The following is a 22953-nucleotide window of genomic DNA, read 5'->3' as shown; positions in this document are numbered from 1 at the left end:
TCACTGTATTTCTACAATCAACTATAATCTTGTACTCATGGTGTCCTTAGAAGTCTAATTATTATTATTAACCATTTTGTTGTCTGATTTTGTACAGTTGGTATATCTCACTATGTTTTTTTTTTCCCCAAACTCCAGACTCCTCCTGGCAGACATTAACCAAGCACATATTTTGCCCACTTTCTGTGGATTCTTCCTGTTACTTTGCCACTATTTTGTTTACAAACACAGAGCTGAATCAAGAATTCCTATATAGTAGCTTCACTGAAAGCACATAAAAACAATATTTAACCTAAATACAAACTTGTGCTTCTAAACAAGATAGAGTAGCAGGGACCAGATTTACCTTCCTACCTGAAACAACTGAAAATCTGGACCAATAGAAAACAACAGTGCTTAAGACATTGGCCCTCAGGCAACAAAGGACAGTGATTGCTAAAATGTGGGAAACAATGCCTCCCATGCTCCAGCTCACTTTCTAAAGTGAATTCCCAGGCCATAGTGTAGGAAGAGAAAAGATTGACAGAACTAAAAAAGGTTCAAATCTTACAATGTATTGTTTCTGGCCACAATAAAATTAAATTCAAAATCAACAACAGAAAGATTCCTAGAAAATCCCCAAATATTTGGAAACTGAATAACCCTCTACTAAATAACCTATTGGTCAAAAAAGAAATCAAAGTAAAATTAGAAAGTATTTTTTAATAAATGAAAATGAAAATGTACATATCAAAAATTGTCTAATATGGTCAAAGTAATATATGAGGGACACTTATAGCATGAATATGCCTGCATTAGAAAAGAAGAAAGGTCTTAGATTTCACCTTAAAAAAAAGAAAATTAAGTACTTAAGTATAGAAAAGGAAATAACAAAGATCAGGGTGCAAATTAATAAAATAGTAAACAAAGAAACAACGAAGAACATAAATCATGAAAACCAAAATGTGGTTATTATTTATGAATAAAATCAATAAACTAACCATACTGATCAGAAAAAAAAGAGAAAACACATAAGTTACTAATATCTGAAATGAGAGAGGTGATGTCATTACAGATTGTGCAGATATTAAAACAATTATAAAGGGATATTATTAATAACTTTATGGTAATAAATTTGATGACAGACAAAAATGGACAATTTCCTTGAGAAACAAACAACACTTACCGAAGAAGAAATAGCTTGCATAGTCTCATATACTTTAGTATATAGCCTCATATATACTAAAGAAATGAAAACTGAAATTTAAAAAACCTTCTCACAGAGAGAAGTGCTATGTATTTGGGAATGGGGAGGAGATTACAAAGGGAGAAAATTTTTGGAAATTAATGGCTATGTTTATTATTGTGATGATGGTTTCAAAGATGACTATGTCAAGACTTATCAAATTGTATGTTTTTAATATGTGCTGTTAATTGCATTTTAATAATGCTGATTAAAAATGTGATGAAAAAATACTTATTGTATTTAAAAAGCCCGTGATAGTTGGTAGTTCGTATTCACTCGAGAGGACTCCAAAAATCAGAAACATACAATTCCAATCTTAGAAAATAATCACAAAAAGAACCTTAAACTTGAAAGTGAGAATCCCTCAAGTTGGACGACATTGTAGATCTTCTAGAAGTGTTTTTTTCCTTTCTTTGATGAAAGGTGATTATTTGAATTTCTAATAAAAAAATAACATTTTCAAAGATAGTGTGTTTCCTAATGGTGAGGAGAAAATACCTAAAATCACTATCACTGAAATCAGAGAGGAATAATATCTCCATGTCAAAGTGTGTGCAAGTCTGTCTACACCTCTTTCAGCTATTCATCACCAGTATCTGTGCACTTCATAGGCCTCTCATGAGAACAGAATAAAATAATATCTAAAAGGAGGTTTTTGTATAAAATGTTTAGTGTTTCTAATACTTAGAATGAACAAGACTCATGAGGTGGAATGGAAAATAATTTTATTCATTTATCAAATCTGCCTTTACATATCAATTCACAGCTGATTATTCCACCCTTCACTGCCTCCCACATACCCAGTTTATATGGAATCTAGGGAAGGTCCCATGATTTTTCTGGTCAAACTCAAAAAATTAAGAAGTCTTCACTCTCCCAAGCTGTTCTGGGACGTTGAATATGTTCTGCCCAATGTAATACCAACCCTGGATGTAATTCAGTGTTAAAGCTTCGCTTCTGATTAACTTTGACCACCTACAGTGGGAGAAGAGAGAAGGAATGATTGCCTTCTTCCCTTTTATCCTCTTTGTGCCTCAGCATCTCCTCTTTCAGCTTGCTACTGTGGATTTGTTACCTCTCCAGGATCTAAACAGGAGGTAAAGTAGATAAAAAGGCAGGAGAGTTTTTACTTAGGCCCTGATATGGTTGTGTTGAGGTTTAAAGCAGATCCTTTCTCTTATGAAAATATTCATGGGTTCTTGGGAAACCCTCATCACAGAAAATCATGAAAATCTTTTTATTTACATTTTTGTTTTATTATACTTCAAGTTCTGGGAAAATCATGAAAATCTTTAACTAGCAGCCCTCAGTGGAAGCACTCCCTAGAGCATTACTCAGAACTCTTCTCTTCTTGGGTATACTTTCAACATCTCTTTGTTGAGTTTTCCTTGCATCACCAAGTAGTCCATTTGAACGAGATCTGAAATGACCCTGGAGCACTCTTTCTTTCTCTCATATGTCTCACAACCTGACCAAGGAAAACTGCCTATATTTTGTATCACTTGGAGCCTAACTACATTCTGTATTACTTTCCTAGGGCTGCTGTAACAAAGTAGCGCAATCTGGGAGGCTTCAAACAAGGGAAAGTTATTTATTGTCTCATGGTTCTGGAGGTTGGTAATCCAAAATCAAGAGGATGTCAGGGCCATGCTCCCTCTGAAACCTGTAGGGGAAAATCTTTGCCTCCCCTAGCTTCTGGTGCTTGCCAGCATTCCTTGCCTTACAGGTGCATCATGCCAACCTCTGCCTCTGCCATCACGTGTCCATTTTCTTCCCATGTGTCTTTGTTTCTCATCTTCAATCTCATAATTTCACCCATCACATAGACTGACCAACCCAATGGCAGCCCTGTGCTCTACTGCCACTGGATCCTCAAGGTGATACATGGAGGCACTATTCCTCTCTGACTTCAGTTATTTTTTTATTAGAAATTCAAATAATCACCTTTCACCCAAGAAAGGAAAAGAACACTTCTAGAAGATCTACAATATCATTAAACTTGAGGGATTTTCACTTTCTGGTTTAAGGCTCTTTTCATGATCATTTTCCAAGATTGGAATTGTGTGTTTCCAATTATTAATTTCTGGTCTTCTTGAGTGACTACAGACTAACTACTACAGGCTTTTTAAATGCAATAAGTATTTTTTATCACATTTTTAATCAGTTTTATTGAAATACAATTAACAGTATCTCCTTTTGGAACATGGGTATTGTTAGCATCTATTATATTAGGGCCTCAAGACTGAAGCTGAAATAGCTCCATATTTATTTACATACATAATTGTGAGGGTAGAATAACAATATTTCTGTTAAAGCAAATGCATACCAACCACATCTATAATCAGAAATTTGATTCTTAAAGATTAAAAAAAGAAGCATACATTGTGCAGAGAAGTGTCTATCTTCTCTGTTGTTTTCTTGGTGAGGGAAGCCAGATAAGTTTGATTACAAGTAATATGCTATTATTGGGTCATTAATACAGAGTGTGACCATGAGTAATAAACCCAAAAGCATAATCACTGAAATCAATAAATCATTCAGAAAACTAAAATTAGGCTGTAGTATAAATAGCTATCTCTCCAAATAACTTTTGGAGATAAATAATAAAAATGGTTAATTTGATATCTTTCTTTCTTTTTCTTTTTTTTTTGTGATGGAGTCTCTCTCTGTCACCCAGCCTGGAGTGCAGCGATCTCGGCTCACTGCAAGCTCTGCCTCCCGGGTTCATGCCATTCTCCCGCCTCAGCCTCCCAAGTAGCTGGGACTAGAGTTGCCCGCCACCACACCTGGCTAATTTTTTGTATTTTTAGTAGAGACATGGTTTCACCATGGTAGCCAGGATGGTCTCGATCTCCTGCCTCGGCCTCCCAAAGTGCTGGGATTACAGGCTTGAGCCACCACACCCGGCCAATTTGATATCTTTCACCAAATTGGTTTGCAGGTGAATGCAGATGAGAATCAAATGGCCAAAAACCAGCATAAAATAGCAAACATGGAAGGCTAAAAAACTTAAAGAATAGGGGCAATAAAAAATGCAATAATTGTGTTAAGAAATATTGAATACATTTAAAATGATAAAAAGTAAAAAGGAGAAAGTGGTTTTACTGCACATGACTCATGCAGACAACTAACTTTCTTAGCACCTATTTCTTACAGGAAAATAATTAGCTGCACACATAAAAACTAAGATTAAATGAGAACAATTTGCAATCATTCTTGAGATGTGGAATGTTCATGATCACATCCCTGTAACATGCACTACCACCCACTGCACAGCTTATGGCCCCATTGATCATAATTTCCATCCATTACAAGCCAAGAGCTATATGAACTCTTAAGAGAGAGAGGAATAATAGCTACTTTATCCTTTTTAAATTTCATCAGATAACACGTTTTCCTTTTCCTGCCAATATGCTAATATAACTTTGAGTCTATGTAATTGCATATGTCCAAACTATTGAGTCAAAAAAGCTATTTTGTACTATTTAAAATATTCTAAATACATGTACAATAGCACTCCTCCTCAATCTCAACCCCTCCAGTTACATGCTAGACTTAAACTGATTCCCTAATGTATGCTTTATTCAACCATATCAGCTCACATTATTCCCTACTTAGTACTTCCGTGCAATTCAGACCAGCATCAGTGACTCCTGTGACACCTATGTGGTTAGAATTACAAAGGGTTTTGGGGAAAACCCAGCTGTGACATTCTCCTTCTTTATTTCACCCCAGTCAAACGTTTGGCTCTTGGAGACCTTCCATTCTCACTTAGAATCTGTTACCAACAGGTTCTATTTAGTTTCCATTTTATGAATAAAAATTTTCAAACTTTGATCTCAGCTCCAGCTTCATTATCCCAAACTTTCTGTGACTTACAATGAAATTTCAAAACAAACACAGTGCTTGAGGAACAAACACTCCAAGCCATTTGGGGTCCAGGTATGTCATACTGAATGAACAACCTTAGGATATTTGAGAAGTGAATAGAGTTTCACTCCTGTCTGTCCACAGTCACCTTTTCTAAATCTTGTTTTCTCCCTCTTCTTGTCTGTTCTTCCCTGCCAGCAAGATGCTTTGTATTCTTCAGCTCTCTGTGACTGCCGCGATAATTCATTTTTTTTAAAAAAAGTGTTATTTGTGTAATAAGTTACATCTTAGGAATATTTAAATTTCTAAATAATACCAGACAAAGGGAAGAAACTCTTTAAAAGGGGGACCAGTACAAGAATCACTGAGTTATAAAACAGGAAGGGACACAAATTCTTCTTCCTTGGGTTTCACTGTGTGTGGTAGCTTATTCATCCAATTTTTCAACAAATATTTTTTGAGAGCCAATATATACCTTCATGGTGCTTGAATTCTTTTATCTTATTTCAATTTGTTCTGTACCAGTGTTAGCTGGACATTTGTCTGTCTTCCCTCTCACTTCTGGACTAGTTTCAAGAACAAATCGAGCTGATTATATGATACAATAGTGCCTTATTTATAGTATTTGCTCAATAAATGAAGAATGTAATTCATTCTCATCTAGTTCCCGTTGGGAAAAAAGTGCATTGTAATCTTAAGGGACTTCTCCAGTGTTCTACATCTGGTCAGTGGAAAACAAAATAATTCACTAGCATTTTAGGTGCCAGTGTAGAAAAACACTTTTTGCATAATGTTAACAATCAAATCATACCATATTGCCACCCATCTAACTATTCCACCTAAACAGAAGAATGGCCTTATCTTTAAAATGCATCTGATTCAAATTTGACTCTTTAGCACCAATTTATTTGAAAATTATACTTTTAATTTTTACTTTCTCATAACTATTAAGCTAACTATTCCTGGCTGGTCCTGTTGCATTATAGAGTTTTATGATCACTATGCAGTGCGGCCTGACAGGATCTATGGCAGGAACAGCCTCACTATGCTTAGAGTACATTTGTAAGAAAAGTCTCAGTTTTAAGAGGAATGATATAAACCTAGCATGACAGGGGAAGAGGGTGACCAGGTGTAGGATAAAAATACAGTTAAATTAAAACTGGCTAAGGAATCAGAGGATTTTGGACCTTGAATATCAATAATTTCAATGGCCCCATTAATGCTATTTTCAAATCTTTGAAGGTGTTGAATTTAGTATATGAATAAATGATGTATGTGTGTCTTCAGAGACAGGAATAAAACCAAAGCTGAAGAAAACGAAAATCAATTGCTATCAGTTTAAGTATAACTAATTTATTGAATCAGCTAGACTCAGTAGGATACAAAAAGGAAGAGCAAGAGAGTGAATGAATGAGAGAGAGAGAGAAAGAGAAAAGTAAGAAAGAAAGAGAAAGAAGAAGGAAGGAAGGAAGGAAGGGAGAGAGAGAAAGAAAGAAAGAAAGAAAGAAAGAAAGAAAGAAAGAAAGAAAGAAAGAAAGAAAGAAAGAAAGAAAGAAAGAAAGAAAGAAAGAAAGAAAGAAAGGAAGGAAGGAAGGAAGGAAGGAAGGAAGGAAGGAAGGAAGGAAGGAAGGAAGGAAGGAAGGAAGGAAGGAAGGAAAAGAAAGAGAAAGAAAGAAAGGAAAGAAAGAAAGAAAGAAAGAAGAAAAGAAAGAAAGAGGAAAGGAAAGGAAAAGAAAGGAAAGGAACAAGGGAGGGAGGGAGGGAGGGAAAGAAAGAGAGAGAAAGAAAGAAAAAGCAAGCAAGCAAGCAAGATTTTGCCCTCTTACCTTTCATATATACCCCTAGGATGTTTCTCTTTCCCCATCATTTGTTGGCATCTAGGACAAGCCTCTCTGCCCCCATTTAGTCACAAGAACAGTCTCATTTCAGTACTTTTCAAAGCCCTACCCAATAATATAAAAAGCTTTGAATCTTATCCTATTTGAAGCTTCTCCCTTCCCCTGTATCTGGCTGGAAATCTGAAGTGCATGAGTGATTGACCTCCTCTCTCTTCCCAGCTCCACTTCTTCTCTTCACTCCCTAGCTACTCTTTGATGGCTCCCAGGTCAGACCCAGGTAGTGAGAGAAGATTAGGCAAAAGTGGCTCAGTTGTATGTGGTTGGTTGAGTTACTTTCGGGGCTTTTTTGCTGACAGTGTCTCTCAACAGTGTTTCTGCAGATTCCGAGAAACTCTTCTACTGAAGATTCCTCTACTGCCGGTCAACCTGGGCAAGGCTGCTCCTCCAGCTGGCTGCTTAGGACTAATCTGGACTTTTGCTGGGTCCCTCTGCTGTGCTCTCCTTGTCCCTTCAGGCAGTCCTTTTGGGTGGAATCCTTTTCAAGCTGACCTACAGCCAATTCCTTTCGGTGGGATTCAAATCTAGATACTAGTAAGGACACGCATTTGCCTACAGCTGGAGCAAGTGCAGCTCATTCTATAGCTCACTCTCAAAGTCATTTTTCTTCCTTTTGTCACAAGCAAGGCACAGCTCCAGCCACAGCCTCTCCCATTAGACCAAGAGTAACTCAAGTATCACATCTTCACACATCAAGAGCTTGACCAAAACATTATTTCAGGGTTTTAGCCTGATTCTTCCTTGAAGGCTTCTCACTTAGAGTGGGATGGAAAGTACTTAATTCTCCCCTCATCCTAGTGACACAGAAAATGCTCCCCAAAGAAATGTCTTTCTGGAAGGCTTTCAACCCTGGCCTTTTATAGATGCCTGTGAATGAGTGATAACTACTGCAGGCAGGCCCAATTTAGGATCACCCCCTTTGCAAGTCTAGCGCCATGATTTAGAATGTTTTGTTCTCCAACTTTGGGCCGCTGGAGACAACAGAAAATAATTTTATTGAACATCCTTTGGCTTACCTAAAAATGTTTCAATAATTCAGAGGTTCAGAAAATTTAACTATCAGCCTTGTGAACCCCTGAATAATTCAAGTCGGGACTAAATCTCTATTCTAGACTGTGAGAGAACAGGTAAGTCTCCAGCATAGATTGAGAAGGTGATAATCTCTAAGGTCCTTTTAGCTCTTAGGATTTGCTGATCCACAGGCTGCCTCTGTCAGATGAGCCAAGAAGTCCCCTACTCTTCAAAAACAAACAAAAGGAAGAACATCAACAGAAAACCAGAATGTGATGCAACTCAATAAACATCTCCACATATCCTACTTGGCTATTATGTATTTGATCTCTTCTCATCTTGTTTGAGTTGGCAAATCATGATAGCACCAAGATTGTTATTTCAACTCTAAACTAAAATCTCTAGAGGGATAAAAGGAGAGTTCTGAGTTCAGATGTGTTAAGTATTAAGATAATCAGAAGAGGCTTAGAAAAGAAAATAGTGACAACATTGAAACAATTAAGCAATGTGGAAATCTTTGACTCTATTTAAAAATAATTACAATAATGATAATTAAAATAATTTTATTATCTCTTTCCTTTCCTTCAGGGTCTTTCATTTCAATTGCACTTAGGCATTTTCTTTCTCAGGCTGGATTTAGTATCCTCCCTGCCCCCCAAAACTTGCTTTGGTTTGATTTCTCTCCAGTAACTGAAAGAATTAGGTTAGCTTTTTCCTAATCTTCTTGATACTGAGGTGGTCAGTAAATGCACTTTTTGCTCTCTCTGAGAAAACTTGGGCGCAGAACTTGTTACTTCTCTGAGTGGTCTTATGGAATACACACACACACACACACCCCATAAGTGTGAAATGTAGATTTGTCACCAGAAAGTGGTGCTGATCCAGACCCCAAGAGAGAGTTCTTGGATCTCACTCAAGAAGGAATTCTGGGTGAGTCCACAGAGTAAAGTGAAAGCAAGTTTATTAAGAGAGTAAAGGAATAAAATAATGGCTACTCCAGAAGTAGAGCAGCCACAAGGGTAGCTGGTTGCTGATTTTTATGGTTATTTCTTGATTACATGCTAAACAAGGGGTGAATTATTCATGCCTCCCTTTTCAGACCATGTAAGTAACTTCCTGACATTGTCATGGCATTTCTAAACTGCCATGTCACTGGTCAGAGTATAACATTGAGATCAACCAGAGGCCACTCAAGTCGCCACCTTGGTTTCAGTAGGTTTTGGCCAACTTCTTTACTGCAACCTGTTTTATCAGCAAGGTCTCTATGACCTGCATCTTGTGCTGATCTCCTGTCTCATCCTGTGGCTAAGAATGCCTTATCTATCTGGGAATGCAGCCGAGGGGGTTTTAGCCTTATTCTACCTAGCCCCAATTCAAGATGGAGTTGCTCTGGTTTAAATGCCTCTGACAAATTTTCTAACATTTGCATAAAGAAGATGGAGAAGAAGGTTAACACTTTGCACCCTACATCAAATAATTTAAAATTTATCAGATATTCTTGCCTCTAAAACCCTGCTTCAGCTAAACTTCCATGGAAGATTATTTTCTTTTGACTTTTCACTTTCTTACTGCAATATCTTGACTTTGGATCCTTCTCTCCTCTCCCCCAGGTTTTCCTCAAAAATTTCTCATTCTTTCCTTTACATGAGGAGTCAATTCACTACCTCAGCACCTATTGTATATTTTTTATATTCAAACACATTCCAGTCGTGTTCAGCAAACAAACAGAGCCTCAAACAGCTCCTGCCTTTCTGAGAATACAATTTAGCAAAGACCTTTGGCTACTAAAACACACTGACCACAGTTTATCCTCCTCATCCCTAAGGTTTATCAAGGTAGTCATCTGAATGAGATGTTCTCCTTCTGTATTAGTCAGTTTTCATGCTGCTGATAAAGACATACCCAAGACTGGGAAGAAAAAGAGGTTTAATGGACTCACAGTTCCACATGGATGGAGAGGCCTCACAATCATGATAGAAGGTGAAATGTACATCTCACATGGCAGTAGAAAAGAGACAAGAGCTTGTGCAGGGAAACTCCCCTTTGTAAAACCACCAGATCTCATGAGACTTACTTACTATCAGAAGAAGAGCACAGGAAAGTCCTGTCTGCAAAATTCAGTCACCTCCCACTGCATTACTCCCACGACACATGGGAATTCAAGATAAGATTTGGTGGGGATACAGCCAAACCATATCATCCTGTCCCTGGCACCACCCAAATCTCATGTCCTCACATTTCAAAACCAATCATGCCTTCCCAACAGTTCCCCAAAGTCTTAACTCATTTCAGCATTAACTCAAAAGTCTACAGTCCAAAGTCTCATCCAAGATAAGGCAAGTGCCTTTCACCTACGAGCCTGTAAAATCAAAAGCAAGTTAGTTACTTCCTGGATACAATGTGGGCACAGGGATTGGGTAAATACAGTCATTCCCAATGGGAGAAATTGGCCAAAACAAAAGGGCTACAGGCCCCACGCAAGTTCAAAATCCAGTGGGATAGTCACATCTTTTTTTTTTTTTTTTTTTTTTGAGAAGGAGTCTCGCTGTGTCGCCCAGCCTGGAGTGCAGTGGCGCGATCTCGGCTCACTGCAAGCTCTGTCTCCCAGGTTCACGCCATTCTCCTGCCTCAGCCTCCCGAATAGCTGGAACTACAGGTGCCCGCCACCATGCCCGGCTAATTTTTTTTTTTGTATTTTAGTAGAGACGGGGTTTCACCATGTTAGCCAGGATGGTCTCCATCTCCTGACCTCGTAATTCGCCCCTTCGGCCTCCCAAAGTGCTGGGATTACAGGCGTGAGCCATTGCGCCCGGCCAATAGTCACATCTTAAAGCTCCAAAATGATCTCCTTTGACTCCATGTCTCACATCCAGGTCACGCTGATGCAAGAGGTGGGCTCCCACAGCCTTGGGCAGCTCCACCTCTGTGACTTTGCAGGGCATAGCCCCCCTCCTGGCTTCTCCTTTCCTGACATTGAGTGTCTGTGACTTTTCCAGGCACATAGTGCAAGCTGTTGGTGAATCTACCATTCTGGGGTCTGGAGAATGGTGGCCCTCTTCTCACAGCTCCACTATGCAGTGCCCCAGTAGGGACTCTGTGTGGGGATTCTGAACTCACGTTTCCCTTCTGTGCTGCCCTAGCAGAGATTCTCCATGAGGGCCTGCCACTGCAGCAAACTTCTGCCTGGGCATCCAGGCGTTTCCATACATCTTCTGAAATCTAGGCGGAGGTTCCCAAACCTTAATTCTTGACTTCGGTGCACCCGCAGTCTCAACACCAATAGAAGCTGCCAAGGCTTGGGGCTTCCACCCTCTGAAGCAACAGCTTGAGCTTTACCTTGGTCCCTTTTAGTCACAGCTAGAGCGGCTGGGATGCAGGGCACCAAGGGCGTCACACAGTAGTGCCCCACTCTACTGGTACCAATTTACTGTATTCATCAGTTTTCATGCTGCTGATAAAGACATACCTGAGACTGGGAAGAAAAAGAGGTTTATTGGACTTTTCAGTTCCACATGGCTGGGAAGGCCTCTCAGTCATGGCAGAAGGTGGAAGGCATGTCTCACATGGCAGCAGACAAGAGGAGAGAGCTTGAGCAGGGAAATTCCCCTTTTTAAAACTATCAGATATTGTGAGACTTATTCACTATCACAAGAACAGCCTGGGAAAGACCTGCCCCCATGATTCAATTACCTTCCACCGGGTCCCTCCCACAACACATGGGGACACAGCCAAACCATATCACCTCGCATTGATACATGTAATCTTCATGAAATAATGCAAATTTTCTTTTTGCTTTGTTTCTCTGTTCTGACAAATGAAGCTAAGTGGATAATGTGGGGTATTATTTTCGTCGGTAGTCACAGTAATCACGTTCAACCAGATGGCACAAATATATGAGGAAGCAGTTGTGCAAAGTGAAGAGGGTTCTTGGATCTCACACAGCTTCCCTGTGCTCTGCATTTTGAAAGTTTCTGAGTCAGCAAGCCCTGAAGACATCACCAATAGGATGCTATTTCTTCCCAGGGTCTGCCCACATTTCTCATGGCTCCAAGAACTACATTCCACAAGATTATTTTTATGTCCAACCATACATCTAGAAACTTGTTTAGATGGAAATAATGACAAAAATGACCCAGATGATTATCCTTTGAATTTATAGGGCACTTTTCTGAAGGAATCCAAATTCTTCTAAGGCTAGAAGGCTCCCCGTCACTTCTCCTCCCTAACCACCATATTCCAAAAAGTAGTGATTATACCTATACATGAAGACTTATTTCAAGAATTTAAATAATTTTTAAAAAGTTAACCATAAATACAGAGTCCTGGCATGTTCCACCCATACCCAGCGCTAGGAATTATGAAATAGGAAGCTGGCAGTGAGTTATGGTGCCTACTGTGGTTGTAAAGTGGTTTACTTTCTGCCTGAGTAAAGCATTAAGACATGCGTCAGGTATCATTAGGGAAGTTGTTCAGCAACTGTCAGCCCCCAAATAATTACAGACCATGGTTTCTTCTAAGATGTGCTCCCTACTTTCCACCATGGCGGTAACTGCCTTACACCACCTGTTCCATCAGCATTGCATGCGAGAATGTGAGGGACAGGCCTGCTGCTTGCCTGAGGTTAATGATTACCCTGTGGATTTTCTCTACGATTTACACATTCTAATGTTTTCCTGCTGTGTATGATCACCTGGCAACTTTTGCAGGGAAAAAAAGAAGTGCACTGTAGGTCAAAATTACCCATAGACTTTCTCACTGACTCTGAGTGTGTGTGGATGTGGGTGTCGGTGTGTGTGGTGTGTGTGTGTAATCAACAACACTGCTGCGGTACATTTGAACCACATTGGAAAAGGAGGAACCAAAGGCAAGAAAATGACTTGAATCGAAATCATCTCTCCAAGTGTGTTATTGATCCATAGAAGGAATGTTCTTGTAGGGTTGCAAAACGACTTTCCTGAGGGCTATGTGCATACTGCTTAGGACAGATATTACTGCTCTATATATTTAAATTGATGTTTTGCAAAATAAACACACATAAGCACATGACATTAACCTTTGTCAACATTCCTTAAATACAGGCTTTACTAAGGAAAGCACGGGTCTTCGTGTGGTTAAGAGACCATAATTTTAGCCTAGGAAAGGTAGTCTTTATGTTGAGAAAATGAAAGCCCTTTGAAGATTAATACTTCTGCATGTCTTCATTCACTTTACAAGGGCACAACCGTGCTGATTCCTGCACGGTAGCAATTTAAGAAGAGTAAGCATCAGCCTCACCTGAGAGAGATGAACCGTGATGTAATCTTCCCCAGATTGCCCCCCATTCTCCAGCCTCCCACAACTTCCCAGTTCACTAGAGTAATACACATCTCCTCCAGACACTTCTGAGAGTTGAGGCTGGACATCTCAGTAAATACGAACAGAGCCTCTTTCCCAATAAGTTAGCTAATTTAGGTTAGTACATTAAAATTCCCTGAAATGGTATTTGGAGTCTCTTGGAACATTTTATTCCTTAGGCAAATGTGGCCCAAAATAAAATTGCATTTCCCCAAAATGCATCCGTTCCAAGGTTCAGGCCCATCCGCAGAAAAATACAGCTGCCTCTCTGTGGCTTACCCTGCCTGGATCCCTAATGAGGCTCTGCTAATCTCCAATTCCTATAAGCGGCTCATTTCTTACTACATCTTGGGCTTACAGCTGTGTGGCTTTTGGGATGAGATTCTTTTTAAAAAGCTATGTTGAAAGGCAATCCATTTGATCAGAGAGTAATATCCTGACTTCATCTTTTATCAGTTCCCAGTGATACTTGGGCTGCACGTGGAATCCTGCAGTTACCTTGTTTAACATTAAAAACAATTTCATTTTCCTGCCAGAAGCTGGTCTTACTGATCATGTTGCTGCTTAGAAGCCTGGAGAATCATGACTTTTACCTAACTTTTAGTAGTGAGAGATGGCAGATAATCCTAATTAAGAAAGAAACACAGATGGGGAGAAAGACTGCAATGCAGAACAAGAATAACAAGTCTACTGTAGTAGTGATTTCCATAATCCAAAAGAGAAAGGGAAATTGTCAAGGCAGCAGGAATTTCTTTCAAGAGCAGTCTCTACCCCAAGAATAAAGTAGAGATGCAGCTGAACTTACTCAGATCCTCTACTTCTTTCTTCAGTACAGTTGAGGATTTCAATTTAATCTAGTGCTGCAAAACCAACAGTTCAGTAGAAAACACCACCGATTCTGAAGGAAAAATCAGTTTACTATTGCATTAACTATATTTAAATTCAGAAGGTCTGAAGACATTTTCCCAAAGGAATTACTTATTTTCTTTACTTCAAATCATTAGTTAATTCTTCTTTTCGAAGATTTAACATTGATATAGGAACTGTCAATGCCTGTAGTCCTGTGACTTGCTGGAGTTGATAGTCTGCTGACTTGGGTGTCTAATACTGTTGTCAAATGATTGAATGCTTATTAATTATATCCCTGGGCAATGGCCATGGCCATTACCCAGGGTAGCATAACATGAATGCTAAATCCGAATATAGCACAGAGAAAATCTAAGATTCTTGATAAATCAGAACATATTTGTATATATGGCTGTCAAAACAGATAATAGATCTTCTATGTACAAGCAACAAAAAACAAGAAGCAAATCTATCTCTAGAATTAGAGAAGTCATGGCTTTAGGTCAGCTAAACCTAACTCCATGTAAACACATGAAGAGTCTATGTTGCCTTCTAGATAATCCATATATTCACAATTTGAGTGGTTTATAACATATACAACCAACTCAATAACTCACAAATGGATAAAGTTGTGGAAATTGATCAAAGAAATACTAAACACCAAGTATCTCTTTCGACACTGAAAATTTACAAAAATAGTCTTTAAAATTCAGAATCCAAAGGACTATTAATGAGTCTAAAGGTCCTGTAACCGAATGTAGAGAGAAATCTGGGTTCTGTTTTGGCTAGAAAGGGATAGTGAAACAATTTCAATTGATTGACTATTGCATATCACACATTTTATATATAACTGTTTTACTTCTCATGGCAGTGCAGATATTATTGTCTTCATTTTAAAGAAAAATAAATTGGGACCAAGATAATAGTAATAACACTTACAAAGATTGTTTTTATTACTATTAGAGTTAACATTTGGAGGAACAATATGTCAGTCAACCATACTAAATCCTTTAACTGTATTATCTTACAGGAACCTTTCCAGAAAAGGTCAATATTTTCATCCTCAATTTATAGATGAAGAAATTGAGACTTGCAGAGTTAGAATAATTTGCCCAAAATTACACAGCAAAAATAATAAGGCCGAGATTAATAAATACCATAGTCAAGAGTTGCAGCTCTTTCAGAATTTGTCTAGCAGGATTTCTAGTTTTTACCAGAAAACCTCCCACAAAAATAAAACCAAATAGCAACACCACCAACAACAAAACCCAGTCACTTCTACTAGGCCACAACCACCAATTGGGACAGATATGACATGCTTTACTTGCTATAAATCTGATAATTTTTCAAGTTACTAGTAATGTGAAATGTAATGGTCCTCTGTAAATTACCAGTAACAAGTGCAATAATTGAAAGTACATGGTATTCACTAGGAAAATAAAGGCAATATTTAAAGTATGAAACCTAGACCAGGCCCAGTGGCTCACACTTATAATCTTAACCCTTTGGGAGTTGATTGCTTGAGGCCAGGAGTTTGAGACCAGCCTGGGCAACATAGTGAAACCCTGTCTCTACAAAAAAACCCAAAAACTTAGTTGGGCGTGATGGAAGACACCTGTAGTCCTAGCCACTAGGGAGGCTGAGGTTGGGGAGGAGAGACGATTTGAGCCCAAGAGTTTGAGATTGCAGCGACCTATGATTGTGCCACTGCACTCCAGCCTGGGCAACAGAGCGAGACCCTATCAAAAACAAATAAATAAATAAAGCATGAAATCTAGTGTCAGGTATTTGTGGTCTAGTCAGTGACATACTCAGCAGGAGTATTACAGTTGTTAGTCCCTGCATTAGTATAGCAAATAAACAACTTCCTTGAATTTCTTACCAAAAAATTTCATGGTGATACCAATATTGCTTTGAGCACCAATAAATACATTCATAGCTCATTTATCCTCATCAGTTAACCTTCATCTTGTAAAAGCACAATTAACTGTTGACTTCATTATTAAAGGTTGTTCTCAATTTCAAGAGTGGGGACCCTTGAAGATTTTGCCAGCCAAGGTTACATTTGTTTTTTGATTATTGCTGTCTCAGTAAAATTATGAAATGCTGGCCTAGCACAGTGGCTCACGCCTGTAATCCCAGCACTTTGGGAGACCGAGGCAGGTGGATCACCTGAGGTCAGGAGTTTGAGACCAGCCTGGCTAATGTAGTGAAATCCCGTCTCTACTAAAAATGCAAAAATTAGCCAGGCCTGGTGGCACACACCTGTAATCCTAGCTACTAGGGAGTCTGAGGCAGGAGAATCGCTTGAAATCAGGAGGAGGAGGTTGCAGTGAGCCAAGATTGCACCATTGCACTCCAGCCTTGGTGAAGGGTGAAATTCCATCTCAAAAAAATATATACATTATATATATATATATATATATATATATATATATATATATATATAATTTATATGAAATACCTTAAGATCTACAAATTGATAAACAAAAAATTCCATGAAGAAGTTTGGAAACATTCTTGAATTGTCCTAAAACACCTACAGGATTTCAAAGTAATTTGCCAGACATGTTTTCTAATGTAGGTTTTGTAGTCTCTGGGGTTTTTCTACTTACTGACTGCATGAGGGGCCCAGGAACTATTAGAGTGTGCCTACAACAGTGTGTGTCTCTCTACTTCCCAGGCTCCCTTGCAGCTGAGTTGGCCATATGACTGACAGCAAGCCCTGGAATGCAGCCAGAAGTGACAGAAGCCTCATTCACACCATACTCCTAAAATATTCCAAGAAATTTCCCAAACCCACTCTCTTTAGTCCATGCATCTGGAAGTGAAAATTTTAGAAAGGGTAAAGTCACTTAATGGAAGGGGCCCAGGTCTAGCCCCTTGGAGTCAAGCTGTCCAACTAGAAATTCTGCATTAACATTTGTGGGTGAGTATTAACCTTTGTTGGGCTAAGTCATAGAGAATTGTTTTAATTGCAGTCAGCCTGATTTTATAGTGACCTTGGATCCAGAATATTACTTAGATATTACTAGTATCTACTTCATAAAGTGTCTGTGAGGATGGAATACGATAATGAACTCAAATGTAAAGCAACTCCTTCTTTACATGAGTTTGAGTCTGTAGTATATAAACTATAAGTTATGTGTTCTATGATACATGCCTCTAAAAATAAATACACATGCAATTATATATATACACACACACAAGTATATATATATATATATGTTTGTAAACACACACCTCACTCAGTCCATATATTTCTCCACTGTGAATAAAAATGTATAGAAAGCGAGCATTCTTTAGGATGACCATTTGGTGGTTACCAGACATAGAAAAAGACGGTAATAAAATATAAATTTTAGGACGGTCTTTTGGTGATTATGCCAGATTCCTACCAGTATCTTTCCTCACCAGATCAATGGAACAGAAAATTCAATCATGTAGACCCATAGAATGGCAAGCCTACAGAGTGAATGAACTCAATATAGCTCTTTATTATCAAAAGATGAGAACTAGAGAATTCAGGTTTGTGTCCCAATATGATAGCCTCTGCACGTTATTATAAAGCAAATGTGAGCTTTTCCCAAGATGGAAAACTATTGTGACTGATTTCTGGGACTTTTAGAAGCCCTTCTATATGCAACTGAATTAAATAGCCAAAGAACTCTTCCTAACAGTGGCTATTTCTGCATCAGTTGGTAGAAAATAAGGATCACAATTTTAGAAAAGATCCCAACACTTTCTCACTAGAAGTTAGAGTAATCATCAGAATGACTAGCCTGAGTAAAATCAGTTATACCTATAGGTTTTCAGAAGTAAAAACATGTCTTTTGAATTTGCTTTTTTTTTTTTTTTTTTTTTTGGTTAAACAAACATATATCCCAGAATCTAAAGTAAAATAAAATTAAAAATTAAAAAAAGAAAGATGGACAAAGTACACTACGCGGTTAATTACCACAAATAAAATACACATTGCCAATAAACAGAAGAAATAGTTAACCAAAAAAATTTTCTAAAATTTAGTTTATCTTAAGGCAATCTGGGGAGCTTGGACATTGGGTATATACAAATACTGGGACTATTTAGCTAATCCTATCACAGGAACCCAACATTTTTCACTTTTCTCCAGTTCTGTTGAAAAAGAAAGGAAAAATATGTATACTCAGTACAACATTCACCTAATACCACCAAGGGCATTGTTTACATGTGCAGTAGATACCAGTTATAGTGTTGAATATAGAAATGTGTACATATGAGTTATACAGTTCCTATCCAAAAGTCAGGAGGCCCAAGATCCAGGAAGAGTTCATGTTCTTTGTAACATATGACATCAGATCACAAAAAATACAAGAACAGTTTTGTTAAATAATTTTCTTGAGTACTAAAATTTTATAAAATTATTCTATTTTTAAAATATGTTATCTTAATATACATAGTAATACTTTGAAAAATTGCTTGACTGTATCAGATATATTCCTATGTATATAGTTTTCTAGGAATACCATAACAAAATATCAAAAGCTGGGTGGCTTATAGAGCAGAAATGTATTTTCCCACAGTCCTGGAGGCTGGAGGGCCGTGTCCAGGGAGCAGCAGGGTGGCTTCTTCTGTGGCCTCTCTCCTTGACCACCCCTTGCAGTGTTTTCACATGGTTTTTCCCTCTGCACGTGTATCCCTGGCATCTCTCTGTGTATCCAGATGTCCTTTTTTTGTAAGTACACCAGTTAGATTGGATTTGGGGTCCACCCTAATGGCCCTATTTTAAGTTAATCATCTTTTTAAAGACTCTCCAAATATAGTCAGTCTGAGGTACTGGAAGTTAGAGCTTTAACATATGAATTTTGAGAATACACAATTCAACTCCTAACACCATGTCAAGAATTAAATAATATAGGAGAATATAATGGAATAATCATGGACCTTAGGGGAAATTGTATTACAAACAAATTCCCGGTTGATCCAGAAGTAGATGCATCCTATGGTGGTTTTTAATCCAATGGGGGTCTTCGCCACTGGCTAAGTCATTTAAGAACATGATGAGCATCTTCTTCAGGCCAGATACTGTGTCAGGAGATGTACACGTCAGCAACAGTCCCCATCTTGAAGAAGTTCAGAACCCAGTGAATACCCAGGAAAAGACATGAACTGTACAAATTTAATGTAATAATAAATAAGCACAACCACAGAAGAATAGACAGTGCATTAGAAGAGCAAAGGTAACTATATCATTCTTCCTGGAAATAAGGAAATTTCCACAGCATAAAGGACACTTCAGTGAAATAAGAAGTTGAGCAAGAAGAAGAAAAACAAAGAAAGACCATTTCCGAGAGAGGAAGCAATCTAGGTGAAGTTTAAAAAGTGGCTGTATGCCTAGATGAAGATGTAAGCTAGAGAATAATGATGATTTGGTCAGAAGAAGGAAAGACCTGGTGTACTCTCTAATGCACTTGGACGTATCTAGTGTAACGCTGCCAAATAAAACATTTTGCAATGAGGGAAATCTTCTATATCTGAGGTGGGTTAGATAAAGTGGTCGCAGCCTCTCTTAAAGAGGAACAAACCACCCAACAGTGCACAAACCACATCTTGGGTTCATGGTTAGAACATCCTGCCACAAGCTGGTAAAAGAGAAAGGGAGAAAGTGCCCAAATTTTTGCAAGCACAGAAGCCCATGAACAGTGTCTTTGGGCTGATCTATGCTCATTATAATAGTTAAAACACTGCTGTGTAGAGAATTAAGATGCTAAGGAGGCATGCAATATATGTACTAGCATGGCAGCAATAGTGCGTATGTGTCCAGAAGAGTACCCACAACATGCATTGCAACAATGCCCATTCCCACCCCTTCATGAAAATCATGTAAGACTCACATAAAGGGAGTTTCCCCAGCATCAATAGGTGCTGTCTTACTTTTGAGCAGCCTACTCTGATCAGCTGTCAGAGTGTACTTTTACTTTCCAATAAACTCCTTTATCTATTTATTATTATTATTATTATTATTATTATTATTATTATTTTGAGATGGAGTTTCACTCTTTTTGCCCAGGCTATAGTGCAATGGTGCGATCTCAGCTCACCGCAACCTCTGCCTCCTGGGTTCAATCGATTCTCCTGCCTCAGCCTCCTGAGTAGCTGAGATTACAGGCATGTACCACCACGCCTGGCTAATTTTTGTATTTTTAGTAGAGATGGGGTTTCTCCATGTTGGTCAGACTGGTCTCAAACTCCTGGCCTCAGGTGATCCACCCGCCTCAGCCTCCCAAAATGCTGGGATTACAGGTGTGAGTCACCACACCCGGCCTCCACTGTCTACTTTTATTTGGACTCACTCTCAAATTCCTTTGTGTGGTGAAATCAGGAACCTGAACTGGCCCATGGACAACATGTGTGTACTGTGCAATACGGTAGCCACTAGCCACATGCACCTATTGAGAATTTGAAATGTGTCTTGTGCCACAGAGGAACTCAATTTTTTTAAATTTTATTTGTTTTAAATTTAAATTTAGATAGCCAACATGACTCATGACTACTGTATTTGACAGTGTAGATTTAGAAAGAAAGGGTTTTTTTTCTTTTTTCTTCATCTATACTGTCCACATGCACAATACACTCAATTAGATACATTTTTCATTACATGTGAGATGTGTAGCAGGATGTTTAAGTGGAAATTTGACTGTGAATATATGGCAACAAGCATTAGAAACCAAAATGAGTTGCAAAATAGATCACCAAGTATATTAGTCAGGGTTCTTCAGGAAAACAGAACCAATAGGCTATGTGTGTGGATAGGGACAGAGCCAGCAAGCTGGAGATGCAGGACAGCTGAAGGTGGAGCGCCTGTCCGAGAGTCGGCAGGCTCAAGATCCAAGCAGAGCTAATGTTTCAGTTTGAGTCTAAAGGCAAGAAAAAGCTGATGTCCCAGTTTCAAAGGAAGCAAGGCAGGAGGAATTCTGTCTCACACAGGGAAGGGTTGGTGTTTTTGTTCTATTCAGACCTTCCACTGACTGGATGAACCCACATTAGGGAGGGCAATCTGCTTTCCTCCGCCTATTGTTTTCAGTGCTGATCTCATCCAAAACACCTGCACAGAAACACCTAGAAAGTTTGACCAAATATCTGGGCACCTGTAGCCCAGACCAGTTAACTCATAAAACTAACCATCACACCAAGTAAAAACTAAAAAGAGTACTTAATTAGAGACTCAAACCTCTCACACATGTGAAGAATATAAGAGTTTAGACAGCAGTTGTGGAGAGAATTTGTGGGGACTTTAGAGAAAGCTACTCATAGGTTAGTCTACTGTGAGAAACACCAGCTCCAAGGGAAAGGATTTGTTCACCTCTTACCTTGACCCTAATGAGAGAGCTTCAACCGAGAGCTTGGTAGCTGTCCTTGCTATTGGAGTGATGCAGTGGATTGAAGTCTGATTCCCACAGGGAAAATTTAAAAAGCAGAGTGGGACTGGCTAGCTCTTCCAAGCAGGAGGAAGGAATGGGGGGGAGCATATTTCAGTTGCCTGACTCCCAACTTTGGTTGACACAAAGCATGCAAGAGTGTTTGCCATAACTAGATTTGGGCTACATGTGAACTGCTTTATTACAGGGTGCATAGGGGCAAACAGGCCTCAGCACAACGATACTTAAATAGAGCATTCCTAGAGTCAGAGAAAAGTATATCACCTGCATCAAGGGAAATGTAGATGAGCACTCCCCAGTGTTGAGATTTCTAAAGAGAACCACAATTTCAGCACCCAAGAAGGCGGCTTTTAACTTCAGCCATGTCCTGAGAGTGTGAAATCAACTTTTGAATGTACCAGTCAAGTAGGATATTTCCAGTCCACATATCACCTCCTCCACTACACTTTTCAACTTGAGAGAAGAACTTGTCCAAAATGAAAAGGCTGACCACATCCACTTCCCCAACTGCAAGCTTTCCACCATTCAGCCTTAGTTAGGAGAAGGAGAATAGCTGTAATCTGAGCGCAGTTGGACATTTTACCTGTAATATGAAACTAGACAAATCCAAGAGATGTCTAAGAGGCATAACTGAAGGCTTTTGATGAACATATTTTATGTAGGTGGTGAGGAAGACAGGGTTTTGAATATCATGCTTGGGTTTCTCCTTGTGTAACTCTCCCCAGCTATATATATTTGATGATCCTATGACTTTGTATTACCTAAGATTAATTACAAAGGTCAGTGGTATGATGGAGTTTTCATCAAGAGCAGAGAGAAAACTAGCCCCACAGAACAAAGCATTAAGGGACCATGGAGAGAAAAAAAAAATCACTCTGTATCTAATAGTTGTGCTTATTTGTGTACCAGATACTTACACAATGGTATTCAAATGGTTCATCAATGAGGGGGAAGGGGTATGATCCCTAAAGCAACATCTTAGAAACTTGGGCTAGGTGAGTGAAAATTTACATTTGAGTAGTTCAAAATGCCTTTTTAGAAAGATTGTTATTCTCTCAAGATGAGAGTCTCTCCTATGAAGGATGGGGAGCCGTTACGTGATTACTAAAGGAGAATGACCTAAACAGCCTTGTGTTTTAGAAAGCCCACCCTGATGAGTATGTGGGAAATAGAGATGGGCTAACTTCAGACTTTAAACACAAACACCTGCTGGGAGATAAATGCAATTGTTCTGGTGAAAGTTGATGAGAACCTGAGCTAACAAGATAAGGTAAGAAATGCAACAAAGGGAAGAATTTCAGGAGATATTTAAGAGGCAAAATTAACAGATCTTGATAACAAAATCAGATGTAGA

The 22953-nt window shown here is 38.8% G+C and overlaps 1 protein-coding gene and 1 non-coding gene across 13 annotated transcripts in view; one reads left to right on the top strand and one right to left on the bottom strand.

Annotated features, from left to right (window-relative positions):
• LOC105493253 (solute carrier family 7 member 11) overlaps positions 1–22953 on the bottom strand; it is a 788950-nt gene that overhangs the window by 166038 nt on the left and 599959 nt on the right. The window lies entirely within an intron of this gene.
• LOC112428797 (U7 small nuclear RNA) lies at positions 15346–15407 on the top strand. The gene has a single exon (XR_003020848.2). It is a non-coding gene; the product is annotated as a U7 small nuclear RNA (small nuclear RNA).

This window comes from Macaca nemestrina, chromosome 3 (assembly GCF_043159975.1).
Source record: "Macaca nemestrina isolate mMacNem1 chromosome 3, mMacNem.hap1, whole genome shotgun sequence".
Classification (NCBI taxonomy): domain Eukaryota; kingdom Metazoa; phylum Chordata; class Mammalia; order Primates; family Cercopithecidae; genus Macaca; species Macaca nemestrina.
This window is presented reverse-complemented; position numbering and strand designations above follow the sequence as displayed.